At 41.6% G+C, this 23733-nt stretch overlaps 1 protein-coding gene across 2 annotated transcripts in view; it reads right to left on the minus strand.

Annotated features, from left to right (window-relative positions):
• Positions 1–23733, minus strand: part of FBXL7 (F-box and leucine rich repeat protein 7) — a 167029-nt gene that overhangs the window by 8870 nt on the left and 134426 nt on the right. The window lies entirely within an intron of this gene.

Genomic DNA, 23733 nt, shown 5'->3' on the forward strand with positions numbered 1-23733 from the left:
GAGAAGTTCAGGAAGCAAATGCTGCTTCATTCACCAGGTCTGGGCAGGTGGGAAAAACACAGCCCCCTGCAGGTATTTTCACTGTGTCATTAAAGAAGTTCACTTCTCCTTCATGCAAACCAGGAGTTCAACTGAGAATCCAGCAACTGGCTCTGGGGGTGTTGGCTGTGCTGCTTCTTGCCTCCAGAAAGGCACTCCTATTCAAAAGGAGAACACAAACTCCTGTCACATTTAGCACAGAAGAGCAAGTGGCAGAGAAACAGCATGCCTGGAGCTTTGCTACAGAACCACTGCACAACGTTTACACCAGCTTTTCCCTAGTGCTATTGTCAGGTGAAAAGCAGCTAACCCAAAACCACACACAATTTACTACTTCTTTACCATCTCACAGGCACAAAAATAAAGGGCATGTTCTACAAAGAAAGTTTGAGTTTGACAGAAGCTCATTTCTACAGTTTTGCATTTCTGCTGACATTGCTGCCTAAAAGTCATTTCCACTCATGCTCCCAGCTCTTCACACCATTCAATGCAACGCAAACTAGTAAATGGAGACAACTAGGTGGTATTTCTGGTAGTCAAACAAATGTCACAGATGATATGCTGAGAGATGAATGCTGCCAGAGAGCTTGCCCGTTCCCTCTCTGACCTGTCCACACTGATTGCAACAGGAATTCCAACTCTAACCTCTCCATATTGACCACAACAGGCATTCTTTAAGAAGAAAAGCTCCATACAGATGAATATAGAAACCAAAACAGAGCACCCAGCAGGATAACAAGAATCAAGAACGAAGTAAGACCAGTGGTTTCACAACATCAAGATTTTCTCCTTGGTGCATCTTTCCTTATCTCTTCAGTGTTCAGACATTTCAGGGAAGCATGCAAAGCATCTCCTTAAGCTCTGAGCTTTGTAACTGTAACTGTATCAGCAACACTGATACAGGCTAAGCAGGGTGCATCCTGAAATGATTCAACAAACCTACCCAAATCCACATTTAGGCAGAGTTTTTAAATTAACTGTATCTTAGCTGAATTCGATCAGTGATACACAGATTTACCCACTGCGCATTTAGCTTACACTTAGCCCAGCACAGGCTTGATCTCACCTCACTAGAGCAGCAGCAAATACAACGTTTGCATTTTCTGTGTGTATATGAGGGCAAGATGTGCAACTGCTTGGTTGGAGAAACCAAGACACAAAGTGCACAAGTTTACCCAAGGCCACCTTAGCTCAGCTGAAGACATCAAAATCATCATCAACCACTGTGAAGAGAGAACCCCCACTACACAGTTCCTTTGCTCTTCCTCTTCCACGCCGTGTTTCACTTAGAAACTCAGTATTTCAACAAGAGGAAGAAAAACCATTTTCTTCAAGGTTTCTGAGCCTGGTCTATGGCTGTGTGAATCTAAGCCAGGGATCTGTATATTTCTGAGCAAGAATGATATCTTAACACAGCGTAGGTTTTGCAGACACTCTGCTCCCCTTTGAGACCCCTAATACCCCCCTGGCAGCCATTGCAAATAATTGCATGGAGGAGTGTTATTTGGAAAGGGTCTAGTATACTTTGGTATTTTAAAAATGAGATTTACAGCTGGAGAGGAAAAAATCCCACCAGCAGCAGCCAAGCTCCTGCAGACAAGCACTGGCTCCATGGACCACTTAGGCAACAGACCCCTAGATTAATCCTTGCAAGGCCTTACCATATGTTTGACCTCCCTCACATCACCACCAAAGCCAACAACAGTGCCTGACGTTAAACATGTACATAAGATGTGGCAGATTTGGAGCCTTCACTTCTTGTTCCTTTAAGATGCTTTTAATACAAAAGAACAGTGTGATCACCTCCTGTAAGACGGGCTCCCAGCCCTATATGAAAAAACAGAGTTTCAGTCTGTGATTGTTGAAAACATCAAAAAACCATCCCTACAGGCTTACATTCTTCACTACTCTTACACTTAATTATAAAACAGCTTCTAATACTCCACGATGCTCCCCTCCTGTGATCAAAGCACCAAGCCAGTACGGTTAATCTCCATTCCTTTTGGACCAGAAGTGGCATTCCTTCCTCGTTCCTGTGCTAACTGTGCATAGTCAGTACCTCAGACATTCTAGATGCGTAATGAATCATCATACTGTGGTTTTTAACTTAAGACATGGAGCTAAAAAAGTGGTGTCCTTCTGTTTTATGGGTACTTTTTGTGCTCTCTTCATGCTCTCCTAATTCTATCATCAGTGTAGCAGCTCCAGATGCACACCCTGCATATCTTGAGGGCGTTCCATGAGAAACTTGCTCCCACACACCTTCAGGACATGGACTTCCAAACAGATATGCACAGGTCCATATGAACATATCCTCTCCTCCTCCCCCTAAGCACACCTCTTAAAGGGAAAAGGAAACACAGGAGGTGAGTTCAGGACATTTTAGCCAGTAAAAGCTTGGAAGGCTTTCTGGTAGCATTCAGAGCTTCAGCAAAACAGTTGGCCTGCTGTACGTTTTCCAGGCTTTTCTAGTATTGTTGGGAGGGACTTCCTGCAGCACTGCATCAGCTTCAGTTTAGTTTTTCACCACTTACTGAACGCCAGCTATCAGCCTGAGCCAGACCAAGAGAGGGCAGCTTACTGATGGTATGACAACAATAAATACCGTCCTGTAAGCGCAAACCAAGTAACTGACTGCAGTTCTCAATACAATCAGTCTAGTCACAAAACATATACAAGCACATCTTGTCCTGAAAAGAAAAACAAAATAACCCAACTGTTTATAAGCCTGAAATGCAACTTCGCATTTTGGTGATCTTCAAATGTAAAAAAAAATTACAAAGCAGCCCTGTGTTTCCCTCCCTACAACCTCATTTACCCCTCTCCCTTCCTGACCACCAATGCATTTCTGCAAGAAGCTTTTTGTTATGGCTTTGCTCAGGCTCTGAAAACTGTCTGTTGATGTAAGACAAAATTTCTTCACAATCTTTAAAGAAATCTCAAAAGATGCATACCAGAAACAGAGCTATAAAAGCTGACACAGATGGAGAAAATGCACTGACGGGAGTTTTTTTATTCCACTAAGAATCTGGTTTATTTCAAAGTTTTCTTTCCCATTTTTTCTTTTCTTAGTTCTATTTTTTTTTCCCCCCGGTTTGTTTCCTAATGCATGCATACATCTGGGGAAAAATAGCCTTCAACACACATGATTCAAACCAAGATCAAGTGTCCGTGTGTTCTGGCCCTGAGAACAATAGAGTTTCTGACTTCAGAATCAGAGGGAAAAAACAGTGTCATGCTTTTGTGAGACAGCAGTGGACATTAATGTCACCTGATGCCTGGATCCCAGTGTGGACTTCTTGAGATTGAACTGCTGCCTATCTTGGAAGCCTGACTGGATTCAGCCACACCTTTAGTTAGGGAGGTGTGCACCTGTTTTAAAGTGATCTCCATGCAGAGCTCCTCAAGCTTGTAAAATTAAAATGAAAGTTTCAGTAAACATTAACAAAACCTCAGGACAACTAAAATGGATGCTTCGTGTTGATCTGCTGCCACCGCTGAGATTTGCAGCAACACTAAGGCAAGAATTTAGACTAAAGCTATGAGTAGGCTCTGAAGAGTCAGTAATGGTGAGGAAAACAAAAAAAAATTGGCATTTTTATCAGAACATTAGATGCAAAACAATACGAACAAGAACCATTTAAGCATAGTATGGAAACACCGTATACTCAGCATCCCAGCAGTAACAGTGCTGCATAAATATTAGCTATTTAGCTGAGTGAAATGTTGGTGTAAATCTTATATCTTACCACTGTCCCTCCACCTGTGCCCATGCCTGAAGTACTTCTCTACAGAGGCTGTGAAAAGTGGGAGCTTAATGGCCATAGAAGCAGAAGTACAGAAACAGGGACAGGCATCTGACAGGCTTCTGCCGGAGTGATTCAGCACAAGACTCCTGGGTATGACAGACCGGTGTCAAACTTGGCTGCATACCCTTTGAGGAACTAAAAAATGCAGCTAACGCAACAGGCTACAACAGAGTCATTGGTGTTCTGGGATTCTGGACACAGAAGTAGTCCCAGAAAAACAGGTACCTACAGAAAAGCATCTCCCACATCTGAAATGTCATCATGTGTTTTTCAATTTGAGGTAGCACCGCTGACCTCACATCCTGCCAGCACCAGGAGACCAGGAGGGACTGGCTGGAACAAAGCTCACTGCACAACCTCACATGAAACTGCAGCAGTCAAGTCTCCTAGAAGGGGTTGGTCAGCAGAGGTACCTACGTGATTTTGCAACTTTCTGTGATCAAGAATGTACAGAATGAGTAACAGGGCTGGATTAGCTCTCTCGAGGTCTCTCTCCAAGTACACTTAAACCATCCCTGATGTGCATGTCCGCCCTGTTCTTTATTTCAAAGGAAAGCTATAACTCAACTCATTGAAGTGCCTGTTCCAGTGTTGTCACTTTATCAAGTTTCTAAGTTTTTCCTATTACCCAACTCATGTAAGAAGCTGTTTCTTGCCCTCTACTAGAGCTTGTGAAGAATGACATATCTCCACTATTTTTGCAAGGATTTCTGGCAGCTATGTGCTCAAACTTCAGTCCTTTCTTCCTAGACACATCACTAATACAGTGTCTCCTAGACTTTCTCTAACCTGTGAGCATTTCTCCCAAAGCACAGTACTCCAAAACAAGCACAGCACTCCAAGGCATCACCAGCAGTGGCTACAGCAGAGTCCTTCTCTCCTGTATTTCATGGAAAACTCATTGTCAGCCTTCCAGATTTCAACAGTCTCAGAAGGATGATGCATTCAGTATGTGATTCAACATATTGTCCACATTCCCATGTGTCTTACAGCTGCCTGGCCATTTATTTTCATCATCTATTTCTACCTACTCTACTAGTCTCCCCCACACCTGTCTCCTTAATCTTCAATTTTTTTAAAGAGCATTTGGAGTACAGAGCAACCTTCTAAAACTGCTCATTTTCAGTTTTCCAAATATACCACGTCATACATTTTAACCCATTCCTCTGTATACACGTAGTTATGTATGTCAATTTAATTCAAACAGACAGCTTCTGGAGAGGGATGGAAAACTAGCAAATTATTAAAGAAAACTGTAAAGTATGGCTCTCTTTGAAACATCATCACAGCTGACAAATATGCAGTTATAACTATGCAATATGCTATCCCTCTTCTGCAGCCGCATTACAATGATTTCATTTGGTCGGCATTGCTTCCTGGCTTACTTCCAACACATATATGCAAAAATCTAAATAAACCTGAGATAGGTTACAGCTCCTGTTTCCCTCTCACCAAACCATTTATTCTTACCAAGACAAGAAATTAGCTAGGAAACTTAAGTAAAATGAAGGGGTCAGAGAGACTTAAGAAATTAATTTCCAGCTTTGCTGATCTTGTGAGATCTTGTAGGTCACGCAACTCTCTTTCTGAGAGCAAAAGATCTGTGACAAGGCTCAATATTTCAGTGTAAAAATGAGGAGCATCAGAGCTCATGAAGTAATTGCATCCACATGCTCCTGGAAGGAATGGTTCCACAGAACTTAAAATAACCCTTTATGGTTTTTAAAAACTTCCATAGAAAGTAATAAGAAACTGCACCTTCTGAACAAAACTATAGACATTGTTACAAGACCATGTGGAAGAGGGCTGTGTTAAAGTAAATGTGAAGCCATTTCACAGCTGTTTCTGTGTGACATTTTATACTTCACATTACACTGGTGTGACACCCCTGTGATGTTGAGCTCATTTTCTTTAGTCCATAAACTCCTCTGAATACCTTTAGAGACCTGTCTTGCATTCCTGGCATATTCATGTTTTATGCTTAAAGCAGCATTGCAAGTGAGATAATTGTTACAATTTTATTAAGCAAATATTTCTTCCTTGCAGTATTTTTGTCAAAAGCTGGAACATATTTGCCCCCTACTGACTTTGTCCCCTGCCACTTGGCAAGGATTAATTTTATCCACATCTTCTTGAGCAGAGCTAAAAATACAAAGACTGGGGGGATGGGGGGGGTGGGTTAAAATCATTCATGATACTATTTTTCATCATATTAGTTCATCATACTCATTTATGAAGTCAAGCCATATAAATTTTGTCTTTGGTACCAATGCTGATACTTGGTGTATCACTTCTGATAAAAGGGTTTGTCAGTGTGCCACTTCTGGAAAACTACACAGCAATAGACAGGATGGTGCATTTTTAACATATTCAGTAAAACCTAACCTCAACATGAATTCCTCGCATGCTGAAATGCAAACTCTTCTTAAATTCCTTCATATCACACACTTTCCTAACTCCTTATTGTATGCCAGGGAACTCCTCCTGCAGAGTGAGGGAGGAATGCAGCCCAGGAAGAGAAGACTGATGGAGCCCAACAGTTACTGCTGAGAACCCAACAGCCACAGGTCTGAGCTGTGGGTGCTTTTGGACTTCTAGCTTCACTCTCAAGCCTGAAAGCTCACTAGGTGTTGCTTCTGGTACTTTGGGTGTTCTGCTAGAGTGTATTTTTTGCCTTTGTTTCATCTGAAAGTAATTGGATTCATACACCTGTGGTGGTAACTAAAGCATGGTAAGAGAGGACTAAGAAGAGAGTTCTTTCTAAAGCGAGTGTCTGACTTCAATGAGAATGCTAATATAGGTGAACCCTCTGGCCTCTGACCTTCACTCCCTCTGGAGTGAAGAAGCACTCACCCTCCACCTTCCTCAAATCCTGACGTACCTCCTTCCCAATGCAACCCGTGCCACTGCTCCCCACTAGGTTCTCAATACTGGGTTATCAAGAGACTGGACACATCACATTTAATTGTCCCCCATTTTCAGGATTACCACATCTACAGCAATCCAGTTCTTTTCAGTGCATTACTTTGAAATATGCAAAATACAATTGTGGTTAACAAGGAAATAGGCATTGACAAAGTCCCAGGCTTCTACATAAAGGTTTAGGATAAAATTGGACAACAGAAATATGTCAAGTTTGCTCAACTTCAAAGTCTTGCTAAGAAGCCTACCATCCTCTCTCTCTACACCCGACAAGTAGTGGTTAGGGAGTCTTATTTGACAGAAGAACTCCATCCAGGTGAATACAAAACATCATCTCAACTTACCCTAAGAGAATGCCTGGGTTTAGCAAAACGGACTTACAACTACAGTCTGTCTCTCCTTTGAGTCAGTCTGAGATGTCTGAACTACTCCTAGGTGAAAATAGTGTACGGTCAAACATTTTTTTGCTTGCCAAGCCAGGCAACATTTACATTTTTGTGTTTCACATTTTTATGTATTGATCTTTTCATTTCAAATCCAATCCACTTAACGTAACTATAGATGAGCACACACTGCCCAACACTAGCTCTCTAGCTACAAATACCTGGCCAGAACCAATCACTTGGAGTGACACTGCGCTGGAGCAAAATGATACTCTGTTTTCAAATGATACGCTGACATTAAGTTTCTGTTGATACAAACAGGCCTATGCAATCAATTTAGATGGAAAACAAACAAATGCTCATGATTCCCAAGCAGAAAACACATAAATCCAAGCAGCCATTGCAATCAGCTGTAGCTCTTCTAATATTTCACTTCCCAAAAATGGGAGCATCTAGAAAAAAAGGGTTTATTAGTTTTCATTACTACAGAACAACTTCAAGCCAAGCTCCTGTATGCAAGTTTATGAGAGGGAGATGTTTTCAAGATTAATGTTTTTTCACATACACCAAAGCATGGTAGACCTGAAGAATCTTGAAATTTAGTTTGGTAAGATGTAAGATGTGCATTGCTCTAAACAGAAAATAACATACAGACTAGGGTAATGCCTGCCTTGGGGAAAGCTGACAATAGAATGATGCACTCATGGTGTTGGGTAATCAAGATGACTTGCATCTAGTCGGTTGCAAATTTTACAGCAGACAAATAATTCCCCCAAGAATGACTATTTCCAGCACATCTACCAAAAGTTAATTATTTGTGGAACAGACCATTGTTTTTCATAATCAAATACTGGTGCTTTAAAAAGGCACAACTCTCAGAAATGACTGACTGAAATTAACAGGGGGTCTAAGATTTGGCCTCAAAAACTGGAGAAAGAATGAGAAACAATAGGGTAAACAAAAGCTGAAACAGTAGCAAGAGACTTAAAGCCACAAACTGCATCCCTCTCATTCATTCAAACATCCTCTCAACATTGATGGTAAAGATTCATTAAATCAGTGCAATTTAGAGTTTAAACATCCTCCCTAAACTAAATTTGGGCTTTAAAAATTGAAAGTCTGCAAAAAGACAACCCTCCAAATTATGGGACAGAATTGTAGACAACCCTCCAAATTATGGGACAGAATCGTACACAGCACAATATAAGATCTATAGATTTAAAGAGGAAATAAAATAAAAAGGGAAAGAAGCAATTCCCAGTTCCCACTAGATTCTGTTGCAGGACACCTATAGAACTGTACAGACTGCCCCCATGTCCCAGCTGAGAAGTCACATGGCAAGGCAGATGGAGGTACAACCCTCCCACACAGTGTAGGGACTGGGGCACCCTTTCTCTTCTCTACCTACAGGTGCCTCTGCCACCTGGGTTATCAGCAAGGGAGTGATAATAAAAAGTTCTGCAATGGAAGAAAAACTGCTGGGTTTGTTATTATGTCATTGCTCACTTCAGGGTGACCTTATTCAGGTGAAATCTGAATCCTGCAGAATTAGACTGAGGTGGTGAGTCTTCCAGGCAGACATGTTTACTCTTAGAGTAATGCTTTAGCAGACTCAAAGGGATGCCACCAAGAGCCTGACTTGGCTATGCAGGATGGCCACGGATTGCAGATAATCAGTGAGACTGCACAGAGCGTGACTGAAGGCTGTCAGGGAACACCTGCTCCCCATCAGCTCAGCTATGTTTACATTTTAGGTTCCAAAGTTTATTTTCTTTCCTACCAATGAGATTCCTTCAAAAGCACCTGCTAGTATCCTGACAAAGCATTCTCTCATTTGGTGAGCAAATACCTCATTTTTTAGGGCCGTGTTCCTCTCCCTTTTGACACGTGGCCAAACTGAGAAAGCAAGGCTGGTCTCCAGGGCTTTTCAGAGGAATGGCAGAAAGTTCCACTTAATCCAGAGTTTTATGTTTCTTACAAATCCATGGTGCTACCACTACACTTACAGACAAAGGACTAAATTCAGCAAAAAGCTGGCCAAAGCCACTTTCCAGAGGAATCAACTCTGGACCTGAGTGACCTGGCCCTGATGGGGAAAAAAGAAACGTAATCTCCAAAGCAGAAACTCAGCACTAGCTTATCCAACAGCTCTCTAAGACACATGAAATGCTGATTTTTTTTTAATAAAAGACATTTCACATTCTACAGGTCCTATACTGACAGACAGCAGTCCCCTCATCTGCTGCAAACATATGCAATACTCGTACAGTGATGCACTGAGCAAGCATATAATGCTTATTGGGAACCACAGGGATTAACATTTTGTTTATGGGAAATTCGGGAGTTAAGCAGGGAGAGGCACGGCCACCGGTTGCTCTCTCCTACTAGAAAATGTAAACTGGCTCAAGCCCAACAGTGCTAAGTTGCGTGGATTCCTGACCAGCAGCACAACACAGGCCCAGACTATGTCAAAACAGACTGTACTTAAAACTGCAGGAGCGGTGCATTAGCCATCCTCTAAAACCCAGCCCTGTCGTCTGAGTTTCCACTTGCTGTGTCTGCGACTTGTGATGTATAAATTGCAGATTGCTATTCATATGCAATAGCATATGGTACTCTGACATGTGAGGAGTATCAGATGTACACACATGTAAATAAATCAATAATTCAGCACACTGTATTTATTGCAACTTCAATAACTTCCCCATCTACTGGAAGCCATAATAAATAATTGCTTCATTTTGCATAGAATATTAACTGACTGTAATAGCTACTTTACAATTCACTGCATTTTCAATTTACTGAAATAAGACAATCAAAATTGTTCACTGACTTCTTTTTCCCACTTCATTAAATCAAAATCAATATGGGAAAAAAAAAGTGACAATTATGCCTATACAATCATGAAAAGAGTTCTCATCCAGAGCAAGAACTCTAGGGAAAAAAAAGCATCATTTAAATCCTTTGGCCTCTACTTTTAATATTATCCTAAGCTTATTGTATCAAACATTATCACTGATTTCCAACTCTATAAGCAGTTTCACATTTATCAGCAGATTTAATACCATTAGTTTATGGAGATATCTTAGGCAGTAGGCTTAAAGACACAGCAAAAGAAGCATTGGGAAACAAGAAATATTTGTCATCGTGATAAAACAGAAAGTTACTTTATTTTACAAAGCCCCAAAAAGTGATCTGTGCAGGGGCATCTCATCAACTTATAATAAATATCTGAAGGGGGGGGTGTAAAGAAAACACAGCCAGACTCTTTTGAGTGGTACCCACTGCTAGGACAAGAGACAACAGGAAGTCCACTCTGAACATCAGGAAGCATTTCTATGCCCTGTAGGTGATGGACCACTGGCACAGGAGAGGCTGTGGGGTTTCCCTCCTTGGAGTTCTTCACCAGTCATCTTGACATAAGATGTCATGATATTTGCTTGGCAATCTGCTCTGGATGTCCCTGCTTGAGCAGGGATTGGGCCAGATGGACTGTATGAGAACTGTTGAGTCATGGCCAAAACCACTGATTGATCACCTGGAGAAAGGTGTGGTCAGCCCTGGGAGCACAGGTGAACTGGAAGGTATGGAGCTTGGCTGCACCTCTCTTAGACTCATGTAAGAGCTGACTGCCACTGGGGAAGGATTTCTAGTTGGAGATCCTTCCCTTGTGGAATTTTTCCCTGTGAGCTTAGATCCTTGGAGATGGGTAAGCATTCCTTTCTTGTTTGTCCTTTTGCCACTCCACTCCTGTATAATCTTTCCACTGAGCTAATCTGACTGTAACGTGAACCCAGAGGTACTTACAACCTCAACCACTCTAGGATTCTGTGAAACAACTCTAATACACCTCCTACAAAAAGCATATGAAGTTTAACTTTCAAACATGCACTGTATGAAGCTTTAGACTATTGTGCCAGGCTTCTTCAAATCTGATTTTCCCATCACATAGGAGTTTTGCAGAGTTTGATGTTTTTCATTACACTATTTCAAGGTGCAAACTTAACCGATGCTTAATCTTCCTGCTCAAAACTACCTTTTGATCAGCAAATCATCACCTTCATTGGCTGCAGTTCAAGCAGGCCCATACCTGTCAGCTAATAATACAGTCATTGGTGAGAACTAGCTACAGGACACTTATTCTGCAGTGTTTGCCCCCAAACCAGAGAATTCCCTGAAGCTTAGCTCTGGTTCTTCATACCTGTAGAAAGAATAGTTTGGGTTTTTTTTTGTTTTTTTTTTTTTTGCAAGAATTCACTAAAAAACTAGTCTACCTCAAAACTTCCAATAGTAATCCTGCAATGCTTTACAGAAAATATTATATTTACCTGAACGTAAGGTTAGTTCCTCAAGATGGTCTCCTTTTTTCCTATAAAAAGATGAATACACAGAAGATCCTTGTCGCTTGTAACTTTAGTGTGAAAGGCAGCATTCTCTGACCTCAGTTCTCAGTAGCACATAGCATTGCTAGTATTCTTTTTCAGCACAGAAAAAGTAGCATGTTCTGTCTTCATCCCTTTGTGGCAAAGGTATAGCTGAAGCTAAAGATTTCCCAACTGGATGCATTATTTTAGGCTTGTGGACAAGGACTACTGGCACTACTGAATTTGTACTAGCATCTCAATGAATTCTCAGACAGACTCACTTCAGTTCAGTCAGTGCTTTCTAAGAGGGACTTCAGATGTCAGGCTGATCGACACGAAGCACAGGTAAAAGTTGTGCTTGGTTAAGCTGCAGGGAGAGCAAAACACTATCCTACTTGTACAACGCTACTAGATTCTATTAGCAAAGTGATGACAGGGTAGTATTTACAGGAAATGTGATGTAAATTAATTTATATTTTATGAGCCTCAGGTTCTAGACAAGGCGTTTGATACCGTGCTGCACTTCTACTAGGTACTGAAGTTTCAGGTGAATGAATTACGGTAATGACTTCATCCCTTTCCCATTTACGCAAGACTTCAAGCAACAGACTTGCACGAAGAAGAAACCTTACACGAAAAAGAAACCTTACAAAAATGTATTTCTGGCACTTTTCAGTATAATTTGGAAACGTGGAGCACAGCCAACAAAGAGAGATCAGTAAGGCACATTTTAAAACTTCTACCGAGAAAGTTAAAAGAGTTTGTGTTAGGAAATGTTTTTGAGACCCACAGTGACTTCACATTTTCCATCTCACTGGATTTACAAGCACAGACGTTGATAGTGCAGTATCTGGGAGCCGAGTCTGTACTGAGATGTGCAGAGCCCCCTGCACTACTGGTGACTGCCAGGAGGTTGGAGCAGCCAATGACGCGGTGGATCCCAACTCCCCCACTTCACGCTACAACTGAAGCACTGCAGTCTCGGCTCACTCACTCTGTTCTATTTGTGGCAAAGAGTCTTTTTCTGCTAACATCACTAATTGCCTGGAAAGTATTTCCCTCATTTCCTTATGCTGAGCTGCACTTCACTCGTGCTGGATGTGTGACTATTTAGAGCACGTACCATGTATAGTAACATGCCACTCTGAGAGTGTCAGTATGAGAAATACGGAATGAAGAAATGAAATCAGATTGCTAACACTGGTACAACTAAGCTACTACAATGCAATTGAAAATGTTTAGTGATACTTACTTGATCCTTCATTTTAATTCCATTTACAGAAGTGTCGGCCACAGACAAGACAGTAGTAATACTAGTATTACACATAAATCAGGAAAATACTTGCGTAACCCTGTGATTCTAGAACTACAAAGTGTAGAGATGTCACTATTTAATCTTATCTACTCTGGAAGAAAGTGAAATCTGTTGCCAAATCCTCATTACTCTAGTCTGTGGGCATAGGTGTCTGCATAACCAGCCATATCTCTGGTTCAATTTGGACAGACTGTTTTGAGATAGGACATGGAAGGAAATGGAGGTGACAAGGGCATTAAATGACAGGATGTTCTTAGTGACAGGAATGTAGATGCAGCTTGTGTCTTATAAAGGTCTGTAGCAATAAAGCACAGAAATCTTACCATTTGAGTATTGCTCTGTTAAATTCTCCTTAGAAACATCTCCATACCATCTGTCTTTTGTTCACGACCTGCTGAGACTGCTAATCACCAGGAGATGGAAGACAAGCTATTATTAGTAGCCAGAAAACTTCCTTACTCATGGGTTTTGTAGCAAGTGAATTTTGCCAGCAGAGCATTGGATTGTGGTTTAACTGCATAAATACCTGACAGTAGCTGTAGCTGACAACTTACAGAAGGGCACTGCAGCAGGGTCTACAAAAGAAGAGCACAAGGCTCACAGTCAGACAGATGGCTCATACCGAGCAAAATCCTGCCTCTACCATCCTGCCTTTCTAAGGAAAACACCTTACAAGTCTTAACATTTATTGAAATGAAGCAATATCTGACTCACAAAGTTTCCACAGTGAATGGCCTATGTTGATTCAGAAATCTCTATTTCATAAATACTGGAAAGAGAGCAGACTGTGTTCCCAAATGATCTGCTGTGTTATAAAATAGCCAGAAGCCATCTGAAAACCACACGAGAAAAGGCTTCAGAGAGGTGTGCAGTGCCTCCACACAAGAGGGCTGATTATCAGGCACAGACCCTAGCTCTCCTCTCCCTTCTTCTGAAACAAAGGTGGGACGCCTGCCTTGGAACTGAGCACACACTGATCCATTGGTCATTTCTCCTCATTACTCTTTATATCTGTAACATTCACTGGTGATGTGATTGAGTCTTCTTTACTGAGTATAATGAGTTTCATGCAAGTGCAGCAGTATCTGGGGAACAATTCAGGCACAGTAAGTTATTTTAGCTGAGACTACAGCTGGCAGAGCCCTCTGCTTTGGCAAATCGCTTATGTCCTTGTAATGCAACAAAGCCTTGTCTGCCTGCAGCACACTTCAGCAAGGTTACCACCTTTCTGTAAAGGTCTATTTAAACCTTGAAGGGAATCTAGATATTTGTTTATTAAAAAACTCCAAAAGTCAATACAGTAGAGCAACCACACCACACCTGAACTGCACCCAGCAGCCTTGCTATACACATGGGTGTAGATGGATGAAGCGTGTACTGCTGATAGCAAAATGAGATCTAGGAGTACCTGGCATTGAGATGACTTTGTGGTCCAGCCTTGGCAAATGGTCTAAATAATACCACCTTATAAGATAGGAAAGTGAGCACATTTATGGTGTGTATGTGTGACCGATCATGTTACAAAGGAAGTGAAATTCAGACAGTCATCTTGAAGAAAATCATCAGCCACACAGAACAGCTGCTTTCTGGCTGGGTGCAACTGTAGGGGCTGCTACAAGAAGGACCCACAGCTATGGGGTGCACATGAGCAGGCGTGTACAAGCAGGGAACTGGCACCCTCAGACAGGCAGGGACACTTGCAACATGTGTTGGTAGAGATGGGTTGTGCAGCGCTGCTGAGTAGTGTACTGTGGACCTGTGACAGTGAGAGATGGGAACTTTGGGGGGGATTAGTTACTTGAAATTGCTTATTCACAGTTGTTTATAGACAGTTCCTAAGTTCTCAGTGTTGTGATTTATCTGTGACATACTCATCCCTGATGTATAGTTCATTGGCTGCTGATTAATTTCATGCCTGCAATAAACAACTTCAATCTTAACTTTGGTTTAAAATATATTAACTGAATAGCATTCCCATGCAGCACACGGCTGCCATTCATCACTCACTGCTATTTGTTCCGGATATATATTATTAAGGATGAGAAATCTGACCTACAGCTGGTGTTGATGAGAATTTAAAAATAAAGCTAAGGATTAAAGAGTATTGTTTAACCAGCTGCAACAGGCCATAGCTTAAAAAAGGTGTGGATAACTCCATCAACAAGCTTGCTCTCAGCCCAGATTTGTGCAGCACCAGCAGCATTACACAGTGGGGCAACAGAGAAATTCTGCACATCTGCACCAAGGAACAAGGCTCTGCCTTGGTGAGAACCACAGCTGCTGCACTGTCTGGCTTTTCAGCAAGAGAACTCAACCTTGGGATAATCCAATTATCTCTCCACATATGTATGCATATTATTTCCATATATAACTATATTTGGCTTTATTTATAGGCAGATTACTACAACTGCAGATGGCCAGTAATGAAACAGTCGTTCTGAATTTTCTTGCTAAGTATGGAAAGAACTGAAAGCCACAGAAGTGCTATAAAAGAACAAAAAGCTTACTTTTCATTGATGAAAGTGTTCACCAGGGGAAACCCATGTACAACTAAGATGACTAGAATGTAAAATTAAAGACAATCAGATATATTATTTCAATTATTTTGCTAGAGAGGGGTGTTGAATTCCTTATGAGGATATTCTTCCCAATCTCTCAATTTCAATGGAAGGATTTTATGTTATTAGCTTTATCTTTTCACTTTTTTTTTTAATTTGTTTTGTCTTAAAATACTTAAAAATTGGTATGTTACAATAGACTAGTCTCTTTGCAGAATTATAAAAAAATTAACCAGAGACACATCGGGGACTATTTTTAAGCTGATTTAAATTTAGTTTATTATGCTAAAATGAATTAGAACTTAATTAGATAAGCCACAGAATACCTTTTTCTGACAAGTATTTGATATACTTTTACAATAAGGGGCACTTAAGGGGGCTTCATTGGCTATGCATACAACTGAAACACCTTTCCATAGCACTGCTCAAAGAACAGATATTTGCTGTAAAATATTAAGGGATTCCGAATAAATTAATACTGTAACTGTAAATTTGTGCTGTGAACAAAATAGCTTCTAGGCAGTATCCAGTGTGGATCTTTGCATCTCAGCCAAGCAACTGATCATGCTACCATCTTTTCCAGGTTACCACCTATGTTTTATCTGAATTCTCTCGTAGTACACATCTCCATTTTCAGCAATACAAGCAGTACAAGCACAAGACCAACATACTCTAGGAATGATTTCGGGTAGTAGCTGGTACTCACCCGAGCCATGGTGCCCCAGCAGGGGATTCACTAACACTGGACCACAGCATCCCATCAGAGGAAATGGGGCAGCTGCAGAAAGCTCAGCTACTGCTGTGGGAAACATGCTGCAGAAATGGGACACGTTCCCACATTATGGAAAGCATAGTGGTTTCTGAGGATAATATACTCAAGAAGCTGGCTTCAGTGCGAGTGTGTAAAAGAGCTGCCATTTCATTCATTTCCCCTTTGTAATCCCTCTGTCCAAACCCATAACTACTGCACAATATGATGTCAAAAACATCATACAGATAATGACAAGTGGAGCCAGAGGATGAAGCCAGACGTTTATTCTTATGTTTTGACTGATATAAACTGGATTAGGAAATCCAGTTTATACTTAATTGTGTATCTTAAAATAAGCTGTTGTAACTATTACACTAACCTACAAGGAATTCAGATGCTGCTGGCTGTCTCTGCAACCTTGATGTCAATTCATATTCTGCTTCTTTCAAAAGGCTGCATCCAAAAGAAACACTGCATCAACATTCCACAAAGACGTTGTAAAGACTTAACCAGCATGGACTCTGACAATCAGGCATAATTTTATGAGTCAGAGAGGTTAAGAACTTAAGCAAGAGACCTGATGCTGCTGCACTGGACCATTTCAGCACGCTGAGAAAATAGCCCGTCTTCTTCTGATAGATGAACAGAACATCTCAGCAGCTTGTCTTCATGCTCCCCACCAACAAACTCACATCAGCATTCTCCAGCTTCAGCAGCCAGCCAGCACAGCACCCAGCAGGGCTGAATAGCCTCCTCAGCAGCTGACACTTATGTGCTCTTTCTAACCTGGGAGGAACAGAGAAGATCCACTTCATTTACGCTACATCCTTCATCAGCATGCCCTCTACTGACTGCCACTAGCACTCCCCATCCACGCTTTAGCAGCTTACTGATCACACTAAATAAGTCACCAATAATCAGTTAGCAGCCTGAGGAGGAGATCTCAGATGGCAAGCACAGCCTGGGCTCAGAAGAGGTGTTTCTTTGCAGTTGTACATTCTGGTACCATAGTGCTAAGGCAAGGGAGGCTCATAGAGATGAAGTAAGATTTCTTTTCTCACTGGAGAGTCACAGATTGGCATGGGTCCCACCAGCCTAAGTTTTCTCATGTAATATTCTAGAAACCAGAGTGAACAATGCATCTAATAGTTGTGCTTATCCTGCTATGCATCCTCATAATCTTCTTTGTAATGCAGATCCTGCTGCTAAATGAAATCAGTTGTTTCTCAACATCAGCTGTAAAACCAATGCAGTTGGAGATGGACACAACTTGCTTACCATCAGAAGCAGTAGTTGCAGCAGACAAAATGTGAAAATGCAGATACAAAATGCTTTAAAGAAAAAAAAAAAGCAGACTGTAGATGCTTGGGAAAAAATCTGACGCTTAATACAAAACAACCTCCTGAAAACCCTCAAGTTAGAGATGCTAGCAGAGTTAAAACCCTCTGGACACACTACAGTGTCTGTAAAATTATGCAGCCTGGAAGCACCCTAAACTTGCAAGCAACTCTAAAATACCTGGGAACTTTAAATTTCATGATTTGAAATACAGGAGTTTTTCAGCTCCAGCTTTGTTCATTTGCATGGCCAAATATATCCAAGCTCAGACATGCAATGAGGATTCTGCTAGTAATCCCATAATCATAGAATCATGGAATATCCTGAGTTGGAAGGGACTCACAAAGATCATGGAGTCAAACTCCTGGCTCCACAGAGGACCACCCAAAATCCAAACCCTGTGTCTTAGAGCACTGTTTAAGCTCTCCACAGCACTCAGGGCCGTGCCCACCGCCCTGTGCAGCCCGTTCCATGCCCACTGCCTCTGGTGCAGACCCCTTCCCTGATCCCTGGCTGTCCCTCCCCTGATGCAGCCCCATGCCATTCCCTCAGGCCCTGTTGTTGTTACAGTGAGCAGAGCTCAGTGCTGCTCCTCTGCTCTCTTCATGAAGAGCTGCAGCCGCCATCAGGCCTCCCCTCAGCTCCTCTGCTCTGCGCTGAGCAAACCGAGGGGCCTCAGCTGCTCCTCATTCGTCTTCCTCCGGAGATCCTTCACCATCTTCATAGTCCTCCTTTGGACACTCTAATAGTTATATATTCTTTCTATTGTGGTGCTCAAATTGCACCCAGTGCTTGAGGAGATGTTTCACAGCACAGAGCAGAATAGGACAATCCCTCTCCATAACTGGCTTGACCACAAACAGTCCTCACCAGACTTTGTTAACACTGACTTGTTATGTCTTTCAACACTTTATCAAGCAAGAATAAATGCCACTTAAATTAAAAAAAAAAAAAAAAAAAAAAGAGAGAAATCAAGACAGACATACTGACCAGCCTTTCCCTAACCAGGAAGTTATCTGGTGTCAGGGGTCTGTGGTAGAAGACCAATGTATAGCTTTTACTGCTGCCTTCTGCCATCTGGCCAAACATGACACATTTCAGTTTTTTATACACTGTACTATAAACACATACTAAATTTAACTTTTGTATATGAGCCTTACACCTGCAAAATCCGGAGTACCGAGCCGCACATAATAAGAGAGATTTACCATCCATGGGACGGTTTGTTTGTGCCTCTAACTCCTCTCCCGACAACACCACCCATCACCATGGCTTTCTGCAGAGAATCTCCCAGAGCTTGCTGCTATAAACACACACAGCAAAGCGCTGCTAGCAAGTAAACTTGGCGGAGGCCCGCAAAATACACAACTTAACAATCAAGGGCCTTGTTGAGTTGGGCTTTTATTGAATGCAACCACGGCCCTTGTCTCCCCTTTCTGTTTATAAGGCTTACCAAGTATATAAACTATTGCTCTTAAATTATGAGGACCCACATTTATGAGAGCAATTATCCTTTGTTTGTTTAGAAAGGCTATTTGTCTGTCTCCTGTATTTTAAATGCCTCCCTGCCTCCATTGCCTAAAGGGAAGCAAAATGTTTGGATTTTTATTTGAGGGTGGGCTCCATCTGAAGTTCCCCTAATGAGGGGAAATCTTTGCCATAACCGCTGGTTGGGGGAGGAGGAGAGGGGAGAGATAAAGCCCTGTTCCAACTCAAATGAAAGGGCAAGGGAGCTGTTTGGAGGAACAGATAATGTTCTTGCTTTTATACCTCTATAAAGTTCATTATAAAGTCGGGCTGGTTTTGCTTAAAAATTCGTTCTGTGAATCCAGGAAGAAGTGCTTCACTGTCACTGTGCACTACAGCAGGGTAGGGATTGAACACTTGCCTGGCCCGTCTCTGTGCAGATGAGATGAAAAGAACTCACTACTGGGGAATTAAAAAGAGCATGCTATCCCTAGAGGATATGTGAAACTATGTCTTCCAAAAGAATAAAATATATATTTGTAACACTATTCAGAAGTAAGACTGCCAACATAAAACACATTTGAGGTTTGCAAGTGAGCATACTTGGCTGACTGACTATGCTTCCCAGCAAGTTGTCAAGTACCTAGCATAGATGGATTTCCTTTAATGGCTTCAGAAAAATGATCCTGCGTATCAGCTGTGTCATTCCTATAGCTCCTACAAGCCTTAGACCTGTGGCCTGCAGTCAGCCCAGAGGAATATTGCTCTTCCTTTCTCATCAGAACGTGCATTATGCTCCCTCTGCTACACAGGGCATGACTCAAATGGAACCTTTGAAGCCACCTATTTATTCAAACTTTAGTTGCCTGGCGAACAGCAGCAGAGAAAGGTAACAAACTTTTGTCCACTCCTTTCTTCAGTCACATATCTCACAGGTAGCAAAGATCAACACTGTTTAAATATGAGATGCTCTGCGTAGTGGAAACCCTCCATCACACTTTGAAGGGTGAAGCTCAACAGAAGTTGTTCTAGGAGAGGATGCTGAGACAGATCTAGAGGATTGGAGCTGTCACCTTGCAAAAAAAGAGTCAGAGCACAAACACTGTAGAACTGAGCCAAGAGAAGGGAGCACAGGGTTGGTGGGTGCAAGGAAAGCTAGTTGGTGGAAGGATACCCTACATACCCACCAGCCACTGCAGCAAAGAACAGTAATGAGCATGAAAAAGATCTCAAAGGGAAGCTGTAGTTGTTCTTATCAACAAATCCTGATGAAAAGACACTTTGGAAGTGAAATATATTTCCTATATTAGAGGACTCTTAAATGACAAGGAAAACTCATGCCTTAAGGTACAGTTCAGTGGCAGTTTTGTTTCTCCATGCAGCAGCTGCGCATCACCTAGGCGACTCATTTCCTGAAATCCTATGCCTTAATGCAGAGAGAGGAAAACACCAGACACTTGCAGGCTAAAAGTGCATTTTGCCCTTTAAAAGCCAGAAGATAGTGGTATTCATTAATATGGTTTGCATGTCCAAATGCAAGATGATTAGCAGAGATCTTGTAATGGGAGTTTGTGGCACTCATGTCAGACTGTAATAAATGAGCTTATCTTTCATGAAGCAGGATAACCCACACTCTCAAACAAGGCACCTCTGAAATAAAATTACAAGTTCCCCTTCTCTCAGAATCTACTTCCAAGGTTAAATGATTGCCATCATATTTTTAGTAGAAATATGAAATATTCATTCTGAAAAGCATAAAGATGAGATCATACAATAACCAAATGCCATTCTTGTTTTTCCAGAAGCAGTCTTTTTAACTCCCCAGTCCTCAATTTATGTTTTTTTTTTTTTCAAACAGTCAACAACTGTTTTTATGAAGTAACTTTACGCCATGTCCTAAACATGAATTTTATAGAAAGCTTTTGCTGTAAAAGAGTTGTCTGGTTTGATTAATAGTCATTTTGAGCAGGAAATACTTGAATAATGCGAATACATCTTGGACACAGATCTGGCTCACAGTAGGTCTTTTGTGCTGCAGAGATTAACCTGGAACAGTTCCCACTGATACTGCTTTAAACAACTCTGCTGGACTGCAATGTGCAGGAGACCAGAAATTCATTCTGCACGTTTTAAACCATCCAGCTTGAGAGGGGAATTTACACAAGTTCCGCCAACTATGGACAAAGAATAGAACTGCTCCTTTATTGAACTGTACAAACTGGTGTTTTGGTCAGAACATCTCAACCCCCACAGAGTTAGAGTCAACGCTGCCATTAAAGGAAGGACACAGACTGTTCAATATGCTCATAGGTAATCTAGAAAATGCAATTAATGGGAAAATAATGAATATGATTGTAAGCTATTCAAAGAAGTGAAGATAACAACTTACCCTGAGGGACTGCAGAAAATCCTTAATCACAATCTGTTATTGGACACAACATTAACAAGTAATTCAGTGGCAAGATGTCAATGAAATTCATGTGGAACAAACTTACAGGCATGCACACAGAAACATACGATTATACGATTCTGCATATCAAGTGACAGAGCTGACAGTTTCTACTCTGGAGGAAGATCTTGGGATTAGTAATGGGCAGTTAGTTACATTAAGTAGTTCCAAATAAATATTATCTCAAAAAAGAAAAAAAAATAGGAAAAGAAAAATCAATCATCACAGAGCAATAGTAGAGTTTGGTACTGCGTGCAGTTCTGGTCTTCTCCTCATAACAACTCAGTATAAGCAGAGATGGTACAGAAAAGGACACTGATGACTATCAGAGGCAAGTAACAGTTCTTGCATAAAAAATAACTAAATGCTCTTCAATCAGAAAAAGAGATGATTGAAAAACAATATGCTGAAGTTCTGTGCAGTCACAAGTGGCACTGAAGAGCTGTACAGCATTTACTCTTGTGGTAGAGAACAGAAGAGTCAAACCAGTCACTGACAGGCTCAGAATAAGATAGCAGTAAGGTGGGACTTCACACAAGCTGTAGTTGGATGATGGCAACATTTGCAGAACAAGACTCATCACCTCTCCTCCTATCCTATGCATAATGCTTATCGTTCTTGGTGAGCTCCATCACTGTTTTACATCTTACTCCTTTCTCTACTCACATGGATTTTAAATCATGCAAGAATGCCATAGAAACTCTTCCAATAAATAGATGACTGAAAACATATTCTGCTGCAAGTGTGAAGGGTTGCTGTCTATTCTACAGAGCATTGCAAGCATGATTAAAACTGATGAGTGTTCTCAAGCATAAGGCTGACTGGAAGGTGCAATTAAATGTTCCTTTTTGTAAGAACAGCTGGAGCCAAATGGTAGTGAAAAACTGGTAAGGGCCATAAGTCAAGAAAGTAAGCTGTGAACCAGGTCAAGGAAAGGTCAAGTTGTAAACAGACAATCTGGCATTTAGACCTAAAAAAAATAATAATGTGCAGTCAATTGCTTAAGCTGGTAAATATGCTTCCTAATAAGTGTCTGAAAAAAAAAAAAGAAAAAAAGCACAGCAGGAGATAGGCATTTTCTGACACCAGCACAAAAGGAAGGCAGACCTAGGTAACACAGATGCTAGCATCGTAACACAGAAGAATGGTACCTATGGACAAGTTGTGCATAGATGAGCCTTCAGCTTTCTAGCACCACTTAGGGGCTTCCTGAACTTAGGAGAAATGGAAAAGTAATTCTCAGACCAATCCTTGGAAACAGCCTCTCACTCCCTATGTAACAGCCAATGGGTCAAGCTAACGTTACTTCAAATGAATATAAAGTTCTTCAAAGTTGACCAAGCTTTCTGGTTAAAGTTTTTAAGTTTCTGACAAAGACCATCTGCAAAAATCATACAGGAGAGTTGTCATCCATTCCTGACCACCTGCCGTGCTATACCACAGCACTGGTGGAAACAAGGGAAATTTTATTTCCCCACAAGGCTCTGCAAGACAAAAGCATCCACAGAATGGTGTTAGACACGGCTTTCATTAAAACCTACTCAAAGAGAAAAGAAGAGCATTTTCCCAGCTATCCAAATCTCAGGATGAGTACACAGAACCGTCGTAGGTATGTGGCAAGAAAAGACAAGGCTTGAGACATGATCTGCACACTTGTGCTTATTAATTTCAGAGAAAGAAAAAAAAGCAATGCACAAGAAAGATGAGTCATCTCTTCAGCTTATGAGAGGAAGCAGAAACTCAGGGACAGGCTTACACAAGCAGCTCACCTATAGAAGCCCCTACCTGGGAAAGCCTGTCATGAAAAAAGCAATTCATTTTCAGAGAACAAAGCGGCACAAGCTGCTGATGTAACCTGAGGAAAGGAAAAGGGCACTGGTGTGGGAAGGAAGCACAAACCCTAGATACTGCATCTGCTCCAAGACCGCAGACAGCTATCAAGGCAGTCTAAGCCACGCTGGTGCCATTTGTGTACAGTCAATTCAGAGTAAGCACACGGTGACATTTCCCCAGAACGTATTTTCCCCCTTTGGTATTTCTCCGCTCAGGCTCTAGCCTGAGTTCCTTCAGAAATCAGAGACACCCCAGGACTTCAAATGGGCTCCCAGGGAATGACGAGCCCTGCGGTTAGCAGCACTGCACACATTAAGCACTGCCCAGCCAAAACATGACTCATCTTCCTCAAGTGTGCTGATGTTGTGGTGCCCTCTGAGCCCCATGCAGTTACACCCAGTGGCCCTAAGCAGTGCCCATATGCAAAGAAAGCAGCTTTTGCTGTCCTGCAGCTGCAAGCACTGCTCTCAAGTGGAACTGGATGACTTCTAAAGCTGTGTAAGAG

Source organism: Phasianus colchicus, chromosome 3, assembly GCF_987193195.1.
Source record: "Phasianus colchicus chromosome 3, bPhaCol1.hap1.1, whole genome shotgun sequence".
Classification (NCBI taxonomy): domain Eukaryota; kingdom Metazoa; phylum Chordata; class Aves; order Galliformes; family Phasianidae; genus Phasianus; species Phasianus colchicus.